The following is a 21,638-nucleotide window of genomic DNA, read 5'->3' on the forward strand; positions in this document are numbered from 1 at the left end:
GTGGGTTAGATGAAACGCTCGAATCTTATCAACTGAACCACCTCCCATTGATACTAACTTTACTTTTACCTTTCAACTTTTTTTTTTTTTTTTTGAAGCTTGGTTATTTACAACTTTCAAATTTAATTGCGATGTTTGATACTTTCAAATTTTGATTAAAAGAAGGAAAAAAATATTGGTTTAATTACATTTTTTTTAGAAATGCTATATCTATAATATTTTCACAACAAATTATAAGTGACATGTTTTTAACAACTTACCACTATGATTTGTAGTGAAAATATTATGAACATAGCACTTTTCTACATACATTTTGAACATAACTTAAAAAGTATAAGGATTAAAATAAAACAATTCAAAGGACATGTACCATCTTAAATTGAGATTGTTTACTGAAATCTTATGGATTATAATAGCATCAAAGGAGGAAAGATATTGATTATTCAAATACTTTGTTTACTTCTTTTATATTTGTTTGGAGATAAAGAGAATCAAAGTAAGAAATAATGATAATTATCTTTTTTATACAAAATTTAAAGTATAACGACTAAAATAAAATGGGCAAATGCCCTTTTCTTGGAAATTAAACATCCTTTTGCCTCCTTTCTCAAACTAATTAGGGAAATGCCCCTCGTTTGTAACTCGACAATATGAGAATCGGGTTATGTGAAATACTTGATATTCGTATGATCGAGTTAGCTTCAACTTTTTCTCACGCTGGTTGTCCAGCGTGGCATTTTCTTTTTGAATCCCTAAATAACTCGATTTTAAATTAATCGAGTTATGTAACCGACTATTTAGATATCGAGTTATGCTCTTATTAAACCTGATTTCAGACTGTCTTTGTGTTAGGCGTAGTTTTTCAATATAACTCGATTCCTTTAATATCGAGTTATAAAGTATACTCAAACTCCGTAAAATCGAGTTATTCTCGTATAATTTCTCCACACCTTCTCCCATTCAGAGTGTCTTGCTTTCTGCTAAACTAAGTTCCACTCTGCTCCACAGATCAACAGTTGCTTTCAGACTCAATTAAAATTTGTATCACCTCAGGTAAAAAACTCACACCACAATTTTAGGGCAATCGTATTTTCATTTTATTTTTTTGGTTGAATGAGTGTGAAGTAAGTACATTGGTGTGATTTTAGTTGTTTGTTGTAGTAAACGTTGGTCACAAGAGAATGAAATCTTTACTATAGCAACATTTTGTATTGTACATAATCATCATTGGTCAGGCATTTACAACAACATTTAGTATTGAACACAATGTGTAGACATTACCAACAATGTCTATGTTTATGGTCAAGTGTTAGTGTTAGTGTTAGTATTTCATTTTTAGCATGCAATAGTACACAATTTTATGAATGTCTTTGTTGTGTATCATCTTATGCAACATTACATTATTTACCAACAGTTGATGCACACTGTTAACTTGATCATTTGGTGTTATTGTATTCAGCATCAATGTCTAGTTCTGGCAACCCATAACTCTATAGGCCTCATGATGTGTTCACTGCTATAGGTCGTTGTTGGGTATTGGAAGATGAGTTCAACTATCCAATCAATCCGAATCTGCGAAATAGTGCTTACATTCACAATACCATGAGACAGGAGTGGGCTTAGTTATTTTGTGAACAACAAATGTTTTCTGATGAGTTGGTTGGTTTTAAGTTGCCAGTGCCTCGACGACTTGCATCGCAGTTGCCCAGAGACACCATCGACGAACTTTGTAAAGCATTGAACCGCATAAGAGAAGAAAATAATCGAATGAAGATACGTCTTAATCGATATCGGACCCAAGTCGAGATTCGAGAGTCAGTGGAGGAAGGGTGGTACGAGCGCACAATTCATGCAATCACTTCTTGCTGATCCAATTTATTAGTCAGACGTAGAGATGTCAGATGAAGAGTAATCATGTCGTGTCGTGGTGTAATTAGATTTTGTTGAAGAACTATTTTGCTTAATTATGTTTTATATGTATGGTTGCATTTGTATTATGTAAACCTTATTATTGATTGTGAGAAGCATGCACGTTATTCGTAATCTAGATTATTCTCATATAACGCGTAAAAGTTAAATATTCTCACACATGATGTTTTTCAATAAGCACCTACGACATAACATAGAAAACTTAAAATAACTTACACTAACATTATTAACTTAACCCTAGACATAACACACACACACCACATAGGCATTCATTCTGACAGGTAGTCCTCGTAGTTAAGGACATTGTTACGTTCCGCCGAAGTGAGTTGCCTATTCGTTGCGGCGGCCAGCTCCTCCGCCAATTGTAGCATGTGATACCTGGACCTGCGAAGTATCATAAGATTGTTCTCTTTTTTTATTTTAGTCACTGCACGCTCATATTGGTGCATGTTTCGCCGTGGCAGTGTGAGCGAGCTACAATCGACAAGAGACGCTCCGAGTCGCAGGAGATCATCATGCAGAGCGTTGGACTCGTCACGCGAAAGTCCCACTCCTGCTGCAGTCCGGAATAGTATTCTCTCTCGTCATAATCTCTTTTCCTTCTATAGTTATCTGGAAAACGAGGTAGCATCCAATTGCGCATTGACATTAGAAAATGTGACTTTAGATCGGTATATGTAGATGTTTTGCAAGGGTAGATGTAAATGAGACTTCGGTATGTGTAGATGTTTTGCAAAGGTAGATGTAAATGGGACTTTATATAGGGGTTTTGCAAGGGCAAGTATTTACGTGGATGTGACTATAAGTATTCACGTGAATAAAGATGATATGACTTGACAGTATATTGTTCAGTGGCAAGGTATTGAGGAGCACATACAAAGCTGCGAACATGACTTGGTTATGCAGTGGTGTCTATTGGTGCATGTGATTCGCTAAGGTAACTGTTTGATATGGCTATAGCTTGTGCTACAGCAGCGGGCTGGTGATGTGTACTTCAAAAGAGGTTGCGTATTTATTCACGTGAAGACTATTCAGCATTGATGTGCTTCATCTGACATGACTTGACGAGACAGTGCTGAACTGTGTTAAATGTATCATAAACTTTTCAGGGATGCTTTGCATCCTTGAAAACGGTGCATTGCAAAAGGATGCATAGTTGTATATTGACGTGCGTGTAGGTGATATGACTGGACAGAGTTCAACAGTGCAAAACTGTTGAGCAGCACTGCGAACATCAGTGTAGCAAGGGTGGACAGCTCACCCCCAAAATTGATGCATAAACTTTTCTGGGATGCTCTGTGTATTCATGTGAGTGTGGATGGGTACTTTTGGTCAGGGTTCAACAGTGCTGAGCTATCCACCATAGCTACACTCATTGCTCCCTATGGTGGTATTTGGCAAGTGGGATTGAAGAAAGCTGATAACAACATTTGGTTTTGTAATAATTGGCAGGATTTCGCTGAATACCATTCTATCTGTTATGGTTATTTTTTAGTCTTCAGATATGAAGGAAATTCAAGCTTTCATATTCTTATATTTGATAAGACTGCCATTGAGATTCAATATCCACCCAGGAAGAATTGTAAATTGGAAGATCATCAGGTAGAAATAATAGACTTAGATGAAGATGATACAAACATTTCTTCCTCAATGTACAGACCCATAAAACATGAAATCAAAGAAAAGTTTGTTCTGAAAAAATTACCGATTATATCCAGAGCAAGAGAGAGAGCAATCCAAGCAGCCAAAAAGTTCAAGCCTAAAAATCCTTATTTCATGGGTATCTTGCGGTCGCATAATATGGTGAGCCTTTATACATAATGTGATCATGATGTTTTTTTAAATATGGCCTTGAAACATATATGGGAAGCAAGTATATTATTGGGAAGCAATTTGTCACACTTCAATGTCTTATGCTATTACCCTCCATCAAAACATATTAAGCAATGAGATTCGGGAAATGATGGGTTGCATTTTTAAAGACAATAATTTAGAAGAAGGAGATGTCTGTGTCTTCGAGGTGATCAAAAGAAAGCCTGTTGTGCTTAGTGTCTCAATATTTCACATGGTTGACCATCAGAGTTTGGACTAGGATAACCTGTTTAAAATTTAAACTAGTGATGTTTATGCTTATATTTAATTAGGGACTTTGATCACTAGTATGGTTTATATCTGATGGATGTGGTTTTAAGACTTTTCTCTAACCAGTTTGGTATGTCTTGTTGAAGACTACTCAGCATTCCTGTGCTTCATCTGACATGACTTGACGAGACAGTGCTGAGCTGTGTTAAATGTATCATAAACTTTCCAGCCATGCTTTGCATCCTTGAAAATGGTGCATTGCAAAATAAGGCATATCTGTGTATTGACTGGACAGGGTTCAACAATGTGAAGCTATTGAGCAGCACATGTAGCACTGCGAACATCAGTGTAGCAACAGTGGACAGCTCACCCCCAAAATTGATGCATAACCAATTCAGGGATGCTCTACCTTTTCGAAAATGGTGCATTGTAAAGGGTTTCACATCTTTGTATTCACGTGAGTAGGGATGGGTACATGTGGTCAAGGTTCAACAGTGCCGAGCTGTTGAGCTTCACATGCAGAACTGCATCAATCAAGTGTAGCAATGATAGATAGCTCACCCCCAAAATTTTGCATACACTTTTGAGGGATCCTTTGCATCCTTGAAAATAGTGCATTGCAAAATGTTGCATATCTGTTTATTCACGTGAGCATGGACGATATGACTGAACAGGGTTCAACAATGCCGAGCTGTTGAGCAGCACATGCAGAACTGCGAACATGACTTGGCTGAACAGTGCCGAGCTGTGTTAGCCTTCTCCAACCTCACTTGCCAAATGCTAGTATTACGAGCAACGAGTGTAGCAACACTAGAGAGTTTTATCCCCATATTCCCTTACAAACTTTTCAGGGAATCTTTGCAGGTACAAAATGTAGTTACATTTTCTTAACATCAATGTAAAATTACATGAAGAAAACTATGCTTCCCTTACAAACCTCAGCTTCTTTTTAGCACTTTCTCAAAAGGGAAAATTCAAACCAATTATCATGATTTGGAGATATATGTTTTAAAAAAATTATTTTTAAAAAATTATAAAATCAGTAAATGCTAATTCTATTTAGCTTGCCCGTTTAGGAATTTATTTAATTAAAAATGAGATAACATGTCCCGGACCCTGCCAATGACAAAATCTTTTACAGATATTTCATACATTTAACTTTCAATCCTTGGTCAACATAAGGTTAAAAGTATTTTTATATTGATACATGCCCTTAGGGTAATTATTCATAAACTATTTAAAAAAAATTAAGTTATAACACCACTTTTATAAGAAATATAATCAACCGTCATAAAAACTAAATGCTTTTTTCTTGTCCTCTACAAAGTTCCTAAAAATGTATCCAAAATCTAATAAAATTTTTAAGTACTCCTAAAATACGAAGAAATGATACCCCCTCCTCTCAAATTTATTATGAACCCCACCATGAATTTAAAAAATGGACTCCTTAATGAATGTGAGAACAACACCCTTTTCTTTGCTATGTTAACTTTTTCCTTATTATTTTTGTGCACCACCTAAAATATTTGTGCACCTAATAAAGAGGATCAAATTGATCAAGAAATACGGATCAAACATATATGCCTTAAAAAAACTGTCAAGAAACAAAATCCATAAAATAAATTGAACAAGTGACAAGATAACATTCAAACATTTAACGGTAAAAAATGTGAAATCAAAAGAATATTTCAAGGGCTTTCATATTGCCCAAGAACAATAAAGATTCAACACTTCTACACCATACCCTTGCTGCAAAAGTAAATCACAATTTTTCCTCACGTAGACAAACCATGAGTTAAAGTCTTTTCACTAACAATAAATAGCAAGACATAATGAAAAATCAGTGTTTAGCATAAAAGAAGTTGCAAGCCGACAAACTAAAGACACTCATTTTTTTTTTTTTTATAACCAAGGCACTCGCATGTTGGGGAAAGAATAATGATTTCAATTGATAAAAACAGATTATTGCCTTATGTCCTCATATATAAAGATTCAAGAATTCTACACACTCTGTTGCATAAGAAAATCAACATTTCCCCTCCCTATAGAGTGTAGACACATCATCACAAATCAAGATTGTGAATCACAATTTCCCCTTCTGTAGACACATCAAGATTCAAAACTTCTAACTAACAAATAGCAAGACATAAATAAAATTATAAAACTATAAAACTCCAGTGGTCTCCATCTTGACAGAAAATGATATCAATGATGATATAGACAACAAATAGCTAGACTTCAATTAACAAAAACGAAGTTGCAGTCTGACTAAGAAAAAACACACAAGCTGAAACATTATTATTCAACTATTATGAAGAAAATAAATAAATCAATTGATAAAGAAAGATTATTCCTTAGGTCCTCGTCAAACACCATCCCAAGTAGACATACCTTACTTAAACATATTAAACAGATTGATTTAGGTGTAAAAAAATTCATAAAAACCCTCGTATCCCAAAGCATGACCCAAAAATAAAAGAGTAAAAATAAGGAAGCACAGACTTAAACTTCTGTATTTTGGAGAAAAACCATGTATAAAGCATGCCAATCATTTCTATTTGCTCACCATCGACTAATGCAAAATATCATATGAGGCAGTAGAGCAAATGACAAATTCATCTTTGCAAATCTTAAGTTCTAAAAACTTGTGATGAGTGCAAATGGATGACAGTAGAAAAAGAAACCAGAGAAACATGTTGAGTGTTGGAATGAGTTAGAATCGCACAAATGGGGCCTAAAATACCCACAATAGAAATACCCACAATAGAAGCACCATTTTCATTTACACAAAGATTTTAAATTTCTTAATCCATAGTAACCAGCCAACTCAAAATAAAAGGGAGCAAAAAAAAGTTCAAATATTTGTGCTCCTATAGAAGAGTACCAAATTGATTTAGAAAAACCTTAAAAAGCAGGCACTCACTCTCCAAATTCTTTAAATAAAAAATTAGAGTAAAGAATATTATAATATTTCACGGATCAAACAAAAATCTCAAATTCACCAAAGGGTGCAGGACCATTGAATGTTCAATTATTCCTCTCTCCCTCCATATGGTCAATTTTAAACAAAGAGGAGTTGTATTGCAAGCAAAAGAACTTCTATGCTTGCTATATCAGCTTCTCCAGCCATACATTTGCACATATAAGTTGAGGGTACTAGGGAATGATTTTTTTTTTTTTCCAGTAAAGTTACTTAAAATTTTCTAGATTGGACTGATATGCAAAACAAAAGTAGTGTCAATTCTAAGAAATAATGAAATTTATAAAAACTTAGATATACCAAAAACAATGAGTACTAAAACTTTTAAGGGATATGAAAGAACTTAATTTCTTTGTTGTTGTACTAAACACTACAATTTCATCACTCTTACTGGTTTTTAACTGGACTTACAGTAACTGACTTTCTGTTTCATGTGAACGTGTATTATATTTCATAGATTTATGTAAATAGGATGTCATTATGGGCAGAACATCTTGGATTTACGGAAGACTGCTTCAAACAACCAGAGTCTCAAAGTTTTCATCATTTTTTTCTTAACCTGTGTACCCAATAGAACCAATCTTTACGAGATGGGTTCTGCTTCAGAGCTAATAGTTGCTGCTAGAGGCATGAGACGCATTTTACATCATTTACAACAACTATTTACACTCAAACGTAATTAGTTTGACACCATTTACAACAACTATAACAAAATCATGCCTACAATCGGATAAGATACATTTTACACAAACCCAGAGACTTCACTGTAACACCACCACTCGATTTGCCAAAACCCCCCATCGAAACCCCAAGCACATTTAAACTCATTAATGAGAAAATAATCATTGCAACATGTAAAAGACAACAAAATTCTCATTAATGAGAAAATCACACAGACATAACCATATAGCAAGAAATACTTTAGATCATCATCATTGCAGCATATAAAAGACAACAAAATTCTCATCTGGATTAGTAAATTTACTACTTTTTAAGTAAGTTTCAACAAAATAATCAAAATCCCACATAAAACACAACCTAATATTAACCAAGATCAGAAAAGATATCAGAGGAGAGAACCGTACCTGTAATCAACGACGATGGGAACCAACGACGACAGGAACCAACGACGACTGATGGAGACTGGATAGGGAGAGTGAGACTGATGGAGAGTGAGGAAGAGTGGGGAAGCCTGATCGCAGAGCGAGCAAGAGAGAGTGATGGCAGAGAGCGAGGGAAAGAGAGTGTACAGGGAGAGAGAGTGAGTGAATAGGCGTTGTGAGACGTTGGGGTCCTATTGATTCAAACCGCTGAAGAAAACTCGATTTTACACTTCCCGAGTTATGAATGTCTACACAAACATTTTATTATTGGGAAAAACCCACGTCTGCAGCGCCAGCGTGGCACAACGGTCAGACTAACTCGATCATAGAAATATCGAGTTCTTCATAAAAACTTGACTCTTGTATTGTCGAGTTACAAAAGAGGGGCATTTTTCTAATTAGTTTGGGAAAGAGGGCAAAAGGATGTTTAATTTGCGAGAAAAGGACATTTGCCCATTTTGTCCATGAAATATTTCAAAATATGAGGACCATTTTGAACAGGGGGCAAAGGTTGAGGACTAAATATGCAATTAAACCTAAAATATTTTTAAGTGTTTTATTAGACAAAATCTTTACAATTTTATTTTAGTTCAAATCATGAGGGAGTCAAATGTAAGGAATTGGAAGTTTATGAACTAAAATGTGATAAAACCAAACAACATGGAAGTAAAATTATAATTTTCCTTTATGAGGGGCTTTAGTTACAATTTCCCTTTAATTATGTAGTGGTTGCAAGTCACATTTTTCCTAAACTTCAAAACAAAGCAATGTCTCGTTTTCAACTATTACTAATAAGCACTCCTTCCCATGGGTGTCAATTCTTATACTATTTTTGAGAGTTTTTCATACTTACAATGTTGCTACGATGATTGCCTTTAAAAAAGAGATTAGATGAAATTATTTTGAGTGTTTAGAGCAATCATTTAATACTCCAAAATTCATTATACCAAAATATTTTTTTCAAGTTAATAAGTTCGAAACAATCATCAAAACCGCTTTTATAAGACTTTCTATAATTTTACGGTCAGTAGTGCGTCTCATGCTTGATTGAATGAATAATTAATTCATGTAGTAATAAGTAATTTAATTTAATCTCACTTGAATTGCTTTTGAAAATTGCCTACATATCCCTTAATATTGTCCTTAGAATTTAAGCAAAAGTTAGATTGACTTGATTTTAATCATAAAAACATATAATGAAGAAGAAAAAGAGGCCATATTTTATAATCACTAGTAAAATTGTTGCCCTAATTGCTATGACTAGAAAATATTTTGCCCTAATCTATTAATTTTGTTACCATTCTCCCTCAACTATAAAAAATTAAGTCAATTTCTTTCTTAGACTTTCCCCATGTTAAAATCTTAACACGATGTCCTTATTGAAAAGGACCAAGGTTCAAATCTCTCATCTATATATAAAATAATAGGTGAAGCAGAGAGATCCAAATTAAAACTCTAATTTTGTGCCATGTGTCTACAAATTATGTCATCATAATTATCTTTCTAATTGTTCAATTAAAATCTGAAATTGAAGTTTAATTTTGTTTCATTTGGCTGAATGTATGTGGGCCATTCTCATTAAAACCACTTCTATATCGAGTCAAGCTTTTTTTTCTTCTTGATTTTGCTGTCAAACGTGAAAACCAAAGAGCCTATTTTTATACCCGATGAAATCACTTATTTCACAAGAGACAGGGGGAGGGAGAGAGTCATAAGACACTGTAAAGGAGAGATTGAGGGCCACCACCATGTCAGACCATCTCCCACCTTCAACCCAGCCTCTTGCCACCGATATATATTGCCTAAACCACTACTGATACAGGTATCTTTAAACAATAAAAATTGGTATCAAATATGATTTAGGTTTTGTTATTTTGGGTTGATTTTTATTAATTTAGGTATTTGAATGTCAATAGAGCTCAAACTTTCCCGTGCAAGTCGTATCTATCACCCTTCAGTAACTCATCTCTCTCTCTCTCTCTCTCTAAAAAGATGAGTATTGGAATTTCAGGAACCTCTGGAAGGAAAAATCATAGTGAAATCTTCTTCTTCCATTTCTCACTATGGTGTTCGTCTCACTGTCAATGGATCTGTTAATTTGCAGGTGGGTTTGAATCATTCCTCCGTTTGGTTTCCCAGAAAAAATGACGAAAAATATTGTTTTTAAACTAGATTCGTATTTTTTTCCCTTATTTCTCAGCAACCAAACAGAGCTATTTCTCTTTTCGTTTCTCTATCATAGTAAAATCTCAACTGGAATGCTTTTGTTTGTTTGAAGATTCGTGGAGGATCGGCTGGAATTATTGAGTCCTTATATGGTGTTGTCAAGCCTATCTCCATTTTGTAAGTTCAATCTTTGAGAAGCCCTAATTTTGCAAAGTTCATATTTTGAAAGCATAACTCAATTATACCTTTCAGTTTATGTGACTTCTGGTTCCTATATAATGTGTAATTGCGGTTTCTGTGTTTGTTTTTGGTCTAAGTCAATTGTGTTTGTGATGTAATAAACTATTAATATTAATAGCTATTCCATTGAGCTACTTAGTTGATTGTTTCTTTCATGATAGTTAACTTTTATGTTTGCCTCATATGGAGATTTGTACAGATAATTTGTTTTCTCGTACTTCGAAACAGAAACAAGAGTACAGAGGTTAGACCTTCCGGGAAGATTGGTTCGGGTACAACAGAGGTACTACATCTCCGGAGAACTATTCTTTTTTTTTTCTTTTTTTTTTAACAATTCTTTACTTTGAAATTGATAAATTACCAATTGTCACAAAAGTTTAAACGGTTAGGAAATGGAAAATTTAATTACTTGACCATTATTTTCACACTCTCTTACATATGAACCATATTCTCTCTTGATAATTGGGGTCCAACACGAGATTTTTAAAATTTTTTAAACGAGTGGTAGAGTGGAGACAGGGTTCGAACTTAAGACCATGATGAATTATTGATTATCCCAAAAACTTAAGTTATTAGGACATTGTGAATTTAGTCGTCTGATTAATATTCTACCAGACACAATATTATGATTTCAAAAATGGTGCAGGAGCAGCACTACTGATGAAAGAGTTTAACTTTAAGGTCTTCTTTAATTGGCCTTTTCTATAGTTTTTCTCTAGAAATGTGCAATGTTGTATCCTTGGGTATTGGGACTCAAGTATTAGTTATAAGTCTCCTAGGTTCTGCTATGGAAGCTCTCTCCTCCTCATGTGTGGTGCGAACTTCCCTTTTTACTCCCATCATGAATTTTGAATGCTTCTGTATAATTCTAAAATTTACTTGGGTAACATATTTTCTAGCTTAAATGTTCTGTCAGCCTCTCATACAAAAAATAATAATTAAAGGGTTGAGTTACTTTTCTTCCCCTGTCTGGTTTACGTCTTTAGTAGCCTTATCTTTTCCACTCTCTTTCAAAGTCATGCTAAATGCATTTTGGTTTTGATCTTTGGTTTAGTTGGTTATTTGTTACAGATTTGTGAAATGCAAATTCCTGTTGTATCCTCTGTAATTTATAATTGTTCATGTATTGTGGCAGATACCATTTTCCATGTTTTTGAGACAGCCAGGAAAAGACAACCTAAAAAGATTTTATGAGACCTTCCATGGAGCCAATATCAGTGCTCAGGTGAGTGTGTTTGTCTTGATAGAATCTCTGCAGGTTCACCTTTGTGTTGAAAGTACCATTTGTGTTTCTCTCTTTTTTCTCCCTTATTTAGGCATTGTTTTTCTTATACATTTAAGTGACAGTGGATGATTAACAACACTTTTGATAGTATCTGGTAACCGTAGATATAATAAGAGGATACCTACATAAAACATTATCTGCAACAGTGGTGTTCATAGTCGAAAGTGATAAAGGTATGATTCGGTCTTAGTCTTTCTTTTATGTTATCTAGATAATAAAATTAAATGTTTGTCTTTTTGTTTTTTCATGCATTTAAAAGGCCACATACTTGAATCTACTTCGGCATGATATTATATATATATATATATATATGTATGTATGTATGTATGTATTGTATATATATGTATATATGTATATGTATATGTATATGTATGTATGTATGTACTTTTTTTTTCTTACAAATAGCTCCGTTAAGTGCCTAATCTTAAATAAAAATAATGTGAATAACTAAACTCATGTTCAATCACTTCAGGTGTTGGATGACAGTGTGATTTGCACACAAGCGTGAAAACAACTTGGATCTTGGGTACAATCATTTTCTCTTTGCATCCACTTAATTAACTAATTAGATAGAATAGTTATGAAAATCACAATTTCCTCTTATTCCATTGTCTAATTTTTGTTGTTTGAGCATTTAATTCCTGATTTTTTTTTTAATAATCCTTAATAGGTTGTTGCTATTGCACTAAGTGTGAAACAACCTAGGCACAATTTGACAACATGGCCACCAGGTAATGCCTTAGGCCGTGTAATATCTAATATTATCATTTTCATCATTTGCCATTTCCTCTATTATAGTGAATTGAAAAATTACATGAGTTTGCCTTTGTCTTCCGTGGTTCCCTCATCTTCTCAATTGGCAAAAGATAATGATTTTGCATTTATTAGAATATTAAATCTACACTTTCAAATTTATCTTTCTATTAAGCACTATTCACCCCAGTTTGAATGTTATACTTATTTCTCATTTTCTTCAATGTCCTTGCAATGAATTAATTATTGCTCCTTTTTTTTTTCCCTCTAATCTAGGTGCTCCTAGAACTCTTTTTGGTCTAAATTTCTACACAGATCTGCCAATTTGGTATGTCAAGACTTCATTTACACATTCTTCCTTTTTTATCTAAATTTTAATAACTATTACATGAACCATGTATGAGATAGAAAATGCTTTGCTCAATTGTGGAGCTTGGGTGATTTAGATATTGTCAAAAAGGCAATTGAAAGGCTTGAGTTTTTTGTTATGAAAACTAACGAACAACCCAAATACCATCTAGAGTCACAAAACTAACAAACCAGATAACACTGACCATAAAACATCTTTATGTTCTTTAACTATCAACTTAAGAATAAAAATTCTGATGATAAGCCTAGGAAATTAAATTATGAAAATAAGTTAAAAAAAAATTCACAATGGACTGTTTAGGCAGCACACTAGGAAGGTCTAATTGCACTAAAAGGAGGCCAGTAATAAAATTTTCAATTGTACTCCACCTTAGTTTTGACAATTTAACCTTCCATTATTGTATTGATAATTGCAATTTGGATAGCCAATTTTTTATCAGTAATATAATTTAACGTGAATTGGCGCATTGTAGATCCAGAAGGTATCCCAAATGCCTAAAAGTTGCTAAGGATGGGATAAAGAGAAAGCTCATGGCATCCAGGAAAAAAGAAAACATTATTGGAAATTTTTAGTTTAAATTATTTGGTTTATGACATTGTCTATAACTATTTTATGTGGTTTATTACATTGTCAAGAACTATTTTATGTATTTTATGATTTCTGAATATTGAAAAGGTAATATGAAAATTCAATATAATCATATTAGTTTAATGGATCACATGACCTATGAGCAAGGTTTTAGTAAGTTCACTAACAAGCTTGTGTAATATTTGATAGCGTGTGCATCCTTTATTACTGGTTTTGGTATACTAAACTTTGGCTGAAACAAAAAGACTTAGGTTATGCAGCACAACAAAGGTTCACTATTATATGCTTGAAAAAAATTGATGATTATTGAATTTTTTTTTTTTATGGGTGATTATTAAAGCTTAATTTTGCTCACCAGAGGGCTTAGATATAGTCAACTAATTTTGATAATTTCATTTTCCTAACCTTTTGTATATTTTTTTACTTGCTTAAATTGCATGACATGTGTTCAAAATATTTTTCATTGCATACAAAAAATGATTGAAATTCAGTTGGATCTCAATTAGTTGAACCAACTTGTGGGGCCAAAGAATTCGTGGCCCAGGTCCATTCTACATTAGGGCCAAAGGCCTAAGCCGAGGAGAGCTATTGCTGAGGACGCATAATGAAAGCCCAAGAAGGGCACGAGGACATGGCCGAGGACGATCTTATGCTTAGCACCTCACAAAACACCTGAAGAAAATGGCAAACTAAGTACAGGGGCAGGACAAGGGAGAAAGCTGCCAACATCATAATACAGAATCCTGCATCTGACAAGCCCATGCTCCAAACCATGCCATTTAACTTTTCCAACGACCCCCAACCACTCTAGGTATGGATTGACGGGACAAGTCTGCACCCCAAAAAGTAAAACTTACACGTGAACACTAAAAGGGGAAATGAACACTAGTATAAAAGGGAAAGAAAGCGAAGGAGAAGGGGATCCCCAGGAGGAGAAAAAATCCTGCAAAAGGGAGAAAAGGAAGGATAAAATTCTCCTCGGACATTGTTCGAGGACTTAAATCCTACAACCCGCACTAATGGAAGGCTTAGCTAGTCAAGCCAAGTCCACCCATATATAAGCTTCCATAGAAACCCTGATTAAACCGCTAACCTGTGACTAAGGTCCTGCCTTTCAAGCCCACTCTCTACAAATCATATTGTAAGGGCCCTTTACTTACAAGCCCAATGTCATTCTTGGGCCGCTAAATAATCGTGCCCCTACAATTGGCGCCGTCTGTGGGGAGGCTTGCGCGTTGGCACAGGTGGCGGTGGAGTTGAGCCTCTGTCAAGCAAAGGTCTGCGAAGGTTCCTTCATCTCCAGCGACATGCCGTTGTTGCTCCGACATAAATTTCCGCTAGGGGCTACACCTTGCAGTGCCAATGGCATGGGCAGCTCTAGGGGTTTCCAACATCAAGCTAACTCTCCCCACCTTGGTCGAGGGACTAACCTTCGAAAAAATAAATAAATAAATAAACGACTACAAGTTTTGGACAGAACCAAGGCCTTGTATGGTCCTCGAACCCAAGCCTCTGGGGAAACCAACTACTTAGAAGAAAAACTACAAGTTTTGGACAGAACCAAGGCCTTGTATGGTCCTCGGACTCAAGCCTCTGGGGAAACCAACTACTCTTGTATGGTCCTCGGACCCAAGCCTCTGGGGAAACCAACTACTTAGAAGAAAAACTACAAGTTTTGGACAGAACCAAGGCCTTGTATGGTCCTCGGACCCAAGCCTCTGGGGAAACCAACTACTTAGAAGACAAACTACAAGTTTTGGACAGAATCAAGGCCTTGTATGGTCCTGGGACCCAAGCCTCTGGGGAAACCAACTACTTAGAAGAAAAACTACAAGTTTTGGACAGAACCAAGGCCTTGTATGGTCCTCGGACCCAAGCCTCTGAGGAAACCAACTACTTAGAAGAAAAACTACAAGTTTTGGACAGAACCAAGGCCTTGTATGGTCCTCGGACCCAAGCCTCTAGGGAAACCAACTACTTAGAAGAAAAACTACAAGTTTTGGACAGAACCAAGGCCTTGTATGGTCCTCAGACCCAAGCCTCTGGGGAAACCAAGTACTTAGAAGAGAAACTACAAGTTTTGGACAGAACCAAGGCCTTGTATGGTCCTCGAACCCAAGCCTCTGGGGAAACCAACTACTTAGAAGAAAAACTACAAGTTTTGGACAGAACCAAGGCCTTGTATAGTCCTCGGACTCAAGCCTCTGGGGAAACCAACTACTTAGAAGACAAACTACAAGTTTTGGACAGAACCAAGGCCTTGTATGGTCCTTGGACTCAAGCCTCTGGGGAAACCAACTACTTAGAAGGCAAACTACAAGTTTTGGACAGAACCAAGGCCTTGTATGGTCCTCGGACTCAAGCCTCTGGAGAAACCAACTACTTAGAAGAAAAATTACAAGTTTTGGACAGAACCAAGGCCTTATATGGTCCTCGGACCCAAGCCTCTGGGGAAACCAACTACTTAGAAAAAAAACTACAATTTTTGGACAGAACCAAGGCCTTGTATGATCCTCGGACTCAAGCCTCTAGGGAAACCAACTACTTAGAAGAGAAACTACAAGTTTTGGACAGAACCAAGGCCTTGTATGGTCCTCGGACCCAAGCCTCTGGGGAAACCAACTACTTAGAAGACAAACTACAGGTTTTGGACAGAACCAAGGCCTTGTATGGTCCTCGGACTCAAGCCTCTGGGGAAACCAACTACTTAGAAGAAAAACTACAAGTTTTGGACAGAACCAAGGCCTTGTATGGTCCTCGGACTCAAGCCTCTGGGGAAACCAACTACTTAGAAGACAAACTACAAGTTTTGGACAGAACCAAGGCCTTGTATGGTCCTCAGACCCAAGCCTCTGGGGAAACCAACTACTTAGAAGAGAAACTACAAGTTTTGGACAGAACTAAGGCCTTGTATGGTCCTCGGACCCAAGCCTCTGGGGAAATCAACTACTTAGAAGACAAACTACAAGTTTTGGACAGAACCAAGGCCTTGTATGGTCCTCAGACCCAAGCCTCTGGGGAAACCAACTACTTAGAAGAAAAACTACAAGTTTTGGACAGAACTAAGGCATTGTATGGTCCTCGGACTCAAGCCTCTGGGGAAACCAACTACTTAGAAGACAAACTATAAGTTTTGGACAGAACCAAGACCTTGTATGGTCCTCGGACTCAAGCCTCTGAAGAAACCAACTACTTAGAAGACAAACTACAAGTTTTGGACAGAACCAAGACCTTGTATGGTCCTCGGATTCAAGCCTCTGGGGAAACCAACTACTTAGAAGACAAACTACAAGTTTTGGACAAAACCAAGGCCTTGTATGGTCCTCGGACCCAAGCCTCTGGGGAAACCAACTACTTAGAAGAAAAACTACAAGTTTTGGACAGAACCAAGGCCTTGTATGGTCCTCGGACTCAAGCCTCTGGGGAAACCAACTACTTAGAAGAAAAACTACAAGTTTTGGACAGGACCAAGGCCTTGTATGGTCCTCGGACCCAAGCCTCTGGGGAAACCAACTACTTAGAAGACAAACTACAAGTTTTGGACAGAACCAAGACCTTGTATGGTCCTCGAACTCAAGCCTATGGGAAACCGACTACTTAAGAGAAAAAAGTACAAGCTTTGGACACAACCTGGGCGTTGTATGATCCTTAGACTCTACCCCGTAGAGGAGTTACCCATTAATAGTTGGGTTAGTGCCTAGACTGAATGGAATCACCAGTCTACCCTCGGATCCTCAATACTAGGAGAACTGATGCGGTTTTGATAGGGCCAGGTGTTGTCAAAAACACAGCCAAGGTCCCTCACTATTCGGCAACCCTCTCGGATGGTTTGTTTTGAGTTTATCATTCTCGGACGGCTGCCTCACACGCATCGCGGAGCACTCAGCTGTTATCTCGGTTAGTCTTATAAGTTTAATATACTGTAGGTTAGCATTATTATATTCGATAATGTCGATAGGTTCAAGTTAATAGCTGTTTGTTTCAAGGATTCCTGCCCTAAGTATCATCAAAGGAAAATACACATGTAGTACACCCATTCACAAAGTAATTGCTGCAGAATAGAAAAATATATAGAAGGAAACAGATTCATCCTTTATTAAGATAAAGAAAGAGTACAACGTACAATGAAAGAGCTTGAATAAGCTTATGCTAGAAACTAACTACCTAAGCAAAAAGAAAAGATACAAGGGAGTGGACAAAACACAAAAGAGAGATGCAGCAGTTCTAAAACGGTGTCCACGAAAACCATTCTTCAATACTTTTACATGCCCATAATTCGGGCAGCAAAAGAACCCAACTTGGGGCTAGCACCGTTGAAGAAAAGGTGCAGGGAGCCGGAAGATGATGAGCCTCCATGTTAACCACACCTGCGATAGAGCAGACGGCGCTGATGGCGGAAAACCTTACTTCTGACGCACCAAGAATCTGATGCGACCAGTACCTGCTTCGGATTTTGACTGAAAGAGGTGGAGATACCATCCCCACCTTATCAAGATGGAAGATCATCTTGAGTCTGTGTCTCCCTTGTCCAGACCGCACCACCTTGAGTCTCGGAGGGGTCCAGTGCCTCTGTGGCGGGTGTAGTCCCTTCACCCCCACCCGTGCCTCAAACATATTGCACTAAAGGTGGATAGCGCTGGATATGGAGACTGTGATTATGGCTAAAGGATTATGATTTTGAAGGGAGCCGAAGGGTTTATGTGTAAGGGGAATAACCTCCTATCCTACTTATAGAAAGGGCAAGATGGTGGCATTTAATTTATGCGGGTTTCCAAGGAACGCTACGGACAAGATGGTTTTGGATCAATTTCCAACACCATCTGCAACCATAAGATTTGAAGATCCTCGTGAAGGCGCGCCTTGAACACTGAAACGTCAGAGGGCACCGTGTGAGTAAAAACTAAAGGGACGCCTCTTAGTTCGGCACGTCTCACACGCAAATGGAAAAACGCAAATATCAGTAAAATACAAAATTTGAGTGAGTCATGATGTGGGCCCAACATCACCAAAACCCTCCTCCCCAACTAAAAGTCGGGCAGCAGGATTTTGAGGGGCTATTGTGGGGCCAAAGAATTCGTGGCCCAGGCCCATTCTACATTAGGGCCCAAGGCCTAAGCCGAGGAGAGCTATTGCCGAGGACGCATAATGAAAGCCCAAGAAGGGCACGAGGACATTGTCAAGGACGATCTTATGCTTAGCACCTCACAAAACGCCTGAAGAAAAGGGCAAACTCAGTACAGGGGCAGGACAAGGGAGAAAGCTGCCAACATCGTAATACAGAATCCTGCATCTGACAAGCCCATGCTCCAAACCATGCCATTTTACTTTTCCAACGACCCCCAACCACTCTAGGTATGGATTGACGGGACAGGTCTGCACCCCAGAAAGTAAAACTTACACATGGACACTAAAAGGGGAAATGAACACTAGTATAAAAGGGAAAGAAAGCGAAGGAGAAGGGGATCCCCAGGAGGAGAAAAAATCCTGGAAAAGGGAGAAAAGGAATGATACAATGCTCCTCAGACACTGTCCGAGGACTTAAATCCTACAACCCGCATTAATGGAAGGCTTAGTTAGTCAAGCCAAGTCCAACCATATATAAGCTTCCATAGAAACCCCGATTAAACGGCTAACCTGTGACTAAGGTCCTGCCTTTCAAGCCCACTCTCTACAAATCATATTGTAAGGGCCCTTTACTTACGAGCCCAATGTCATTCTTGGGCCGCTAAATAATCGTGCCCCTACATAACTAATAACCACTTATTTTTTAAAGTATTTTTTTTTTTTACCCTATCCCTTCAACATTTACGTAATTTAGTTGTCTACATATTATTGGATGAAAATGGTCTTAGTCAATGGATTATGAAATTTTAGAGAATGTTTAGGATGTCAACCGATTAATAGCTAAAAAAAGGTAAAATAATAATAATTAAATTTTATGTACGGATTTAATCTTTTGAAGGATTGAGAAGAATTATCAAAGAAACAAGATAATGAAATTACTTTCGTTGTGTACATATGTAATGTGAAAATATTTTTTAATCTTTTTAAGTACATTCTCATATTTTATTATAAAATATAATTATCCCTTTGCCTATCAAAATTCATGTATATTCAATTAAAAAGTCTAAAAACACATTATTATCATTTATTGTAATTTAATATGATCCTATGAATCTTTAAAAATCATTTTATTATAAATAGTGAATGAAATATTAGAACACTATTTCAAACCAAAAAGAAAAATATGAATACTTTACAAAATCTTCCAAATGACGTGTTGGTGGAAATATTTTCAGAGGTGGGAAATGATTCAGCAACACTATAATTGGGAAATATCAAGTTAAGGTATAACAAAACAAATTTTTCAGTGTATATATACTAATTATTTCCCTCTATATAAGTTATGAAATCTATTATTTCAATTCTTTCCTTTTTCTTAATCAGATGCAAAAGCTTCAACAAATTAACAAAAAACAGATTAGTACTCCAAAGAATTGGACTCACTCCATATTTCAGTCACCCAACCCTACTAGATAACAAAGCAAAAAAATTGATATTTTTCATGTTATGAAGCAAAGAATCCCCATGCATTACTCATAATGGGTACAAAAAAAAATACTTCCTGAATGAAGAAGTCGTTGAAGGAAAAATATTGATTGAAGAAGCTGTTGCATGTGGTGATTTTATTGCAACATATATTCATGGAGTCATGCTGCTATGTGAATCGAATCCTAAAGGCATAAGTAACCTTTTGAAAGTTTTGAATGATGAACATGGAAATCATAGGCTTCTAAAATGCCAAAGAATACTTCGACTACTTGCTGCAAGAACTGCCATGTATCAAAGTCCAAACTTTCAAGCTTGCCAAAAATCTAAAATGGAACATTGGAACCATGATGAACCGTATCCTTATGGTTATGAAGAATTTGTAATTACGTGCAAGAGATGCTTGATCGACCTTGAAATGTTTAAGTTGGTGAATAGGTTTATTTAAGTTTGACCAAAAAAAAATATATATATATATATATATTAATGTCCCTTTATATATTTTTAATAATAAAATGCAATATTCTCTTCTTCTTTTTTTCATTGTAGCATCACTTAAATAATAAAATGCAATATTCGCTTTTTTTTTTCACTGTTTTATCTAATGCTATTCTCCATATAATAAACAAAAAAAAAAAAAAAAAAAAAAAAAAAAAAAGGAAGAAGAAGAAGAAGAAGACCAATTGCATCACTTAAATAATAAAATGCAATATATTTTTTTTTTCATTGTTTTATCTAATTCTATCCTCCATGTGATAAACCCAAAAAAACAAAAAAAGTTGACCTACATTATAACTACAATTAACCATTCCCGTGCGGTAGTACGGGTTACATACTAGTTCTCTATAGTCATGACTATCAAACTATTAAAAAATAAATTGCACATCTAACGAGTACCCCCCTTTACTAGATAAAATATATTGTACATCTAACGTATACCCCCTTTACTAGATCAATTATATTGCAAATTTTAATGGAGAAGAGGCCTAAAGAAGAAATCGACTTGGTTCTAAAAATTCTACAAGTTCAGAACCGAAATTGGCACAAACAATTAATCAATATAACTATACAAGAGACAAAATTAACACAATGACCAAAATGAATTTTATCAATAATTTGCAGGACCTAATTAGTAATTTTATCTTTAAAAATAAAAAATAAAAAATTTGAAGACGACTTCAAAAAGTTTCCCATGCCTACAACTATCCACTTAATTGTAACACATTTCACACCATGTTTGATTGTCCACAAAAATTGTCCCTGCACACCCTGACCTGATACCATTTAACAACGAACCAATATCACGAGATAGAATAGACTTCAAAATCAGAGAATCCCTTAGACAAGGATAAGGAAACTAGATCATGGTCTGCCTTTTCAGACCTGATTTTGAAAACCAGAGCCATTCACAGACAAATAAAGAAAGATGCTTCAGATTTTTGAAACATCATTAATATTTTAAATAGATACCGGTTAGTGTGTTCATTTTCTTAAATGTTAAAGATATGATAAAATCTAAAGCATTCATTACTCTGATAGAATTATTCTTTTAAAAATACAAGATCTTAATCCTCAATGGTACAAGCCCCGGTA

At 36.0% G+C, this 21,638-nt stretch overlaps 2 long non-coding RNA genes across 2 annotated transcripts; both read left to right on the forward strand.

Moving 5' to 3' along the window:
• Nucleotides 1–935: 935 nt before the first annotated feature.
• Nucleotides 936–2,047, forward strand: LOC126700077 (uncharacterized). Its single transcript, XR_007646990.1, has 2 exons — nt 936–1,053; nt 1,460–2,047. It is a non-coding gene; the product is annotated as an uncharacterized LOC126700077 (long non-coding RNA).
• An 8,318-nt stretch (nt 2,048–10,365) lies between these two features.
• Nucleotides 10,366–11,921, forward strand: LOC126699820 (uncharacterized). Its single transcript, XR_007646882.1, has 3 exons — nt 10,366–10,437; nt 10,729–10,783; nt 11,636–11,921. It is a non-coding gene; the product is annotated as an uncharacterized LOC126699820 (long non-coding RNA).
• Nucleotides 11,922–21,638: the final 9,717 nt, after the last annotated feature.

This window comes from Quercus robur, chromosome 9 (assembly GCF_932294415.1).
Source record: "Quercus robur chromosome 9, dhQueRobu3.1, whole genome shotgun sequence".
Lineage (NCBI taxonomy): Eukaryota > Viridiplantae > Streptophyta > Magnoliopsida > Fagales > Fagaceae > Quercus > Quercus robur.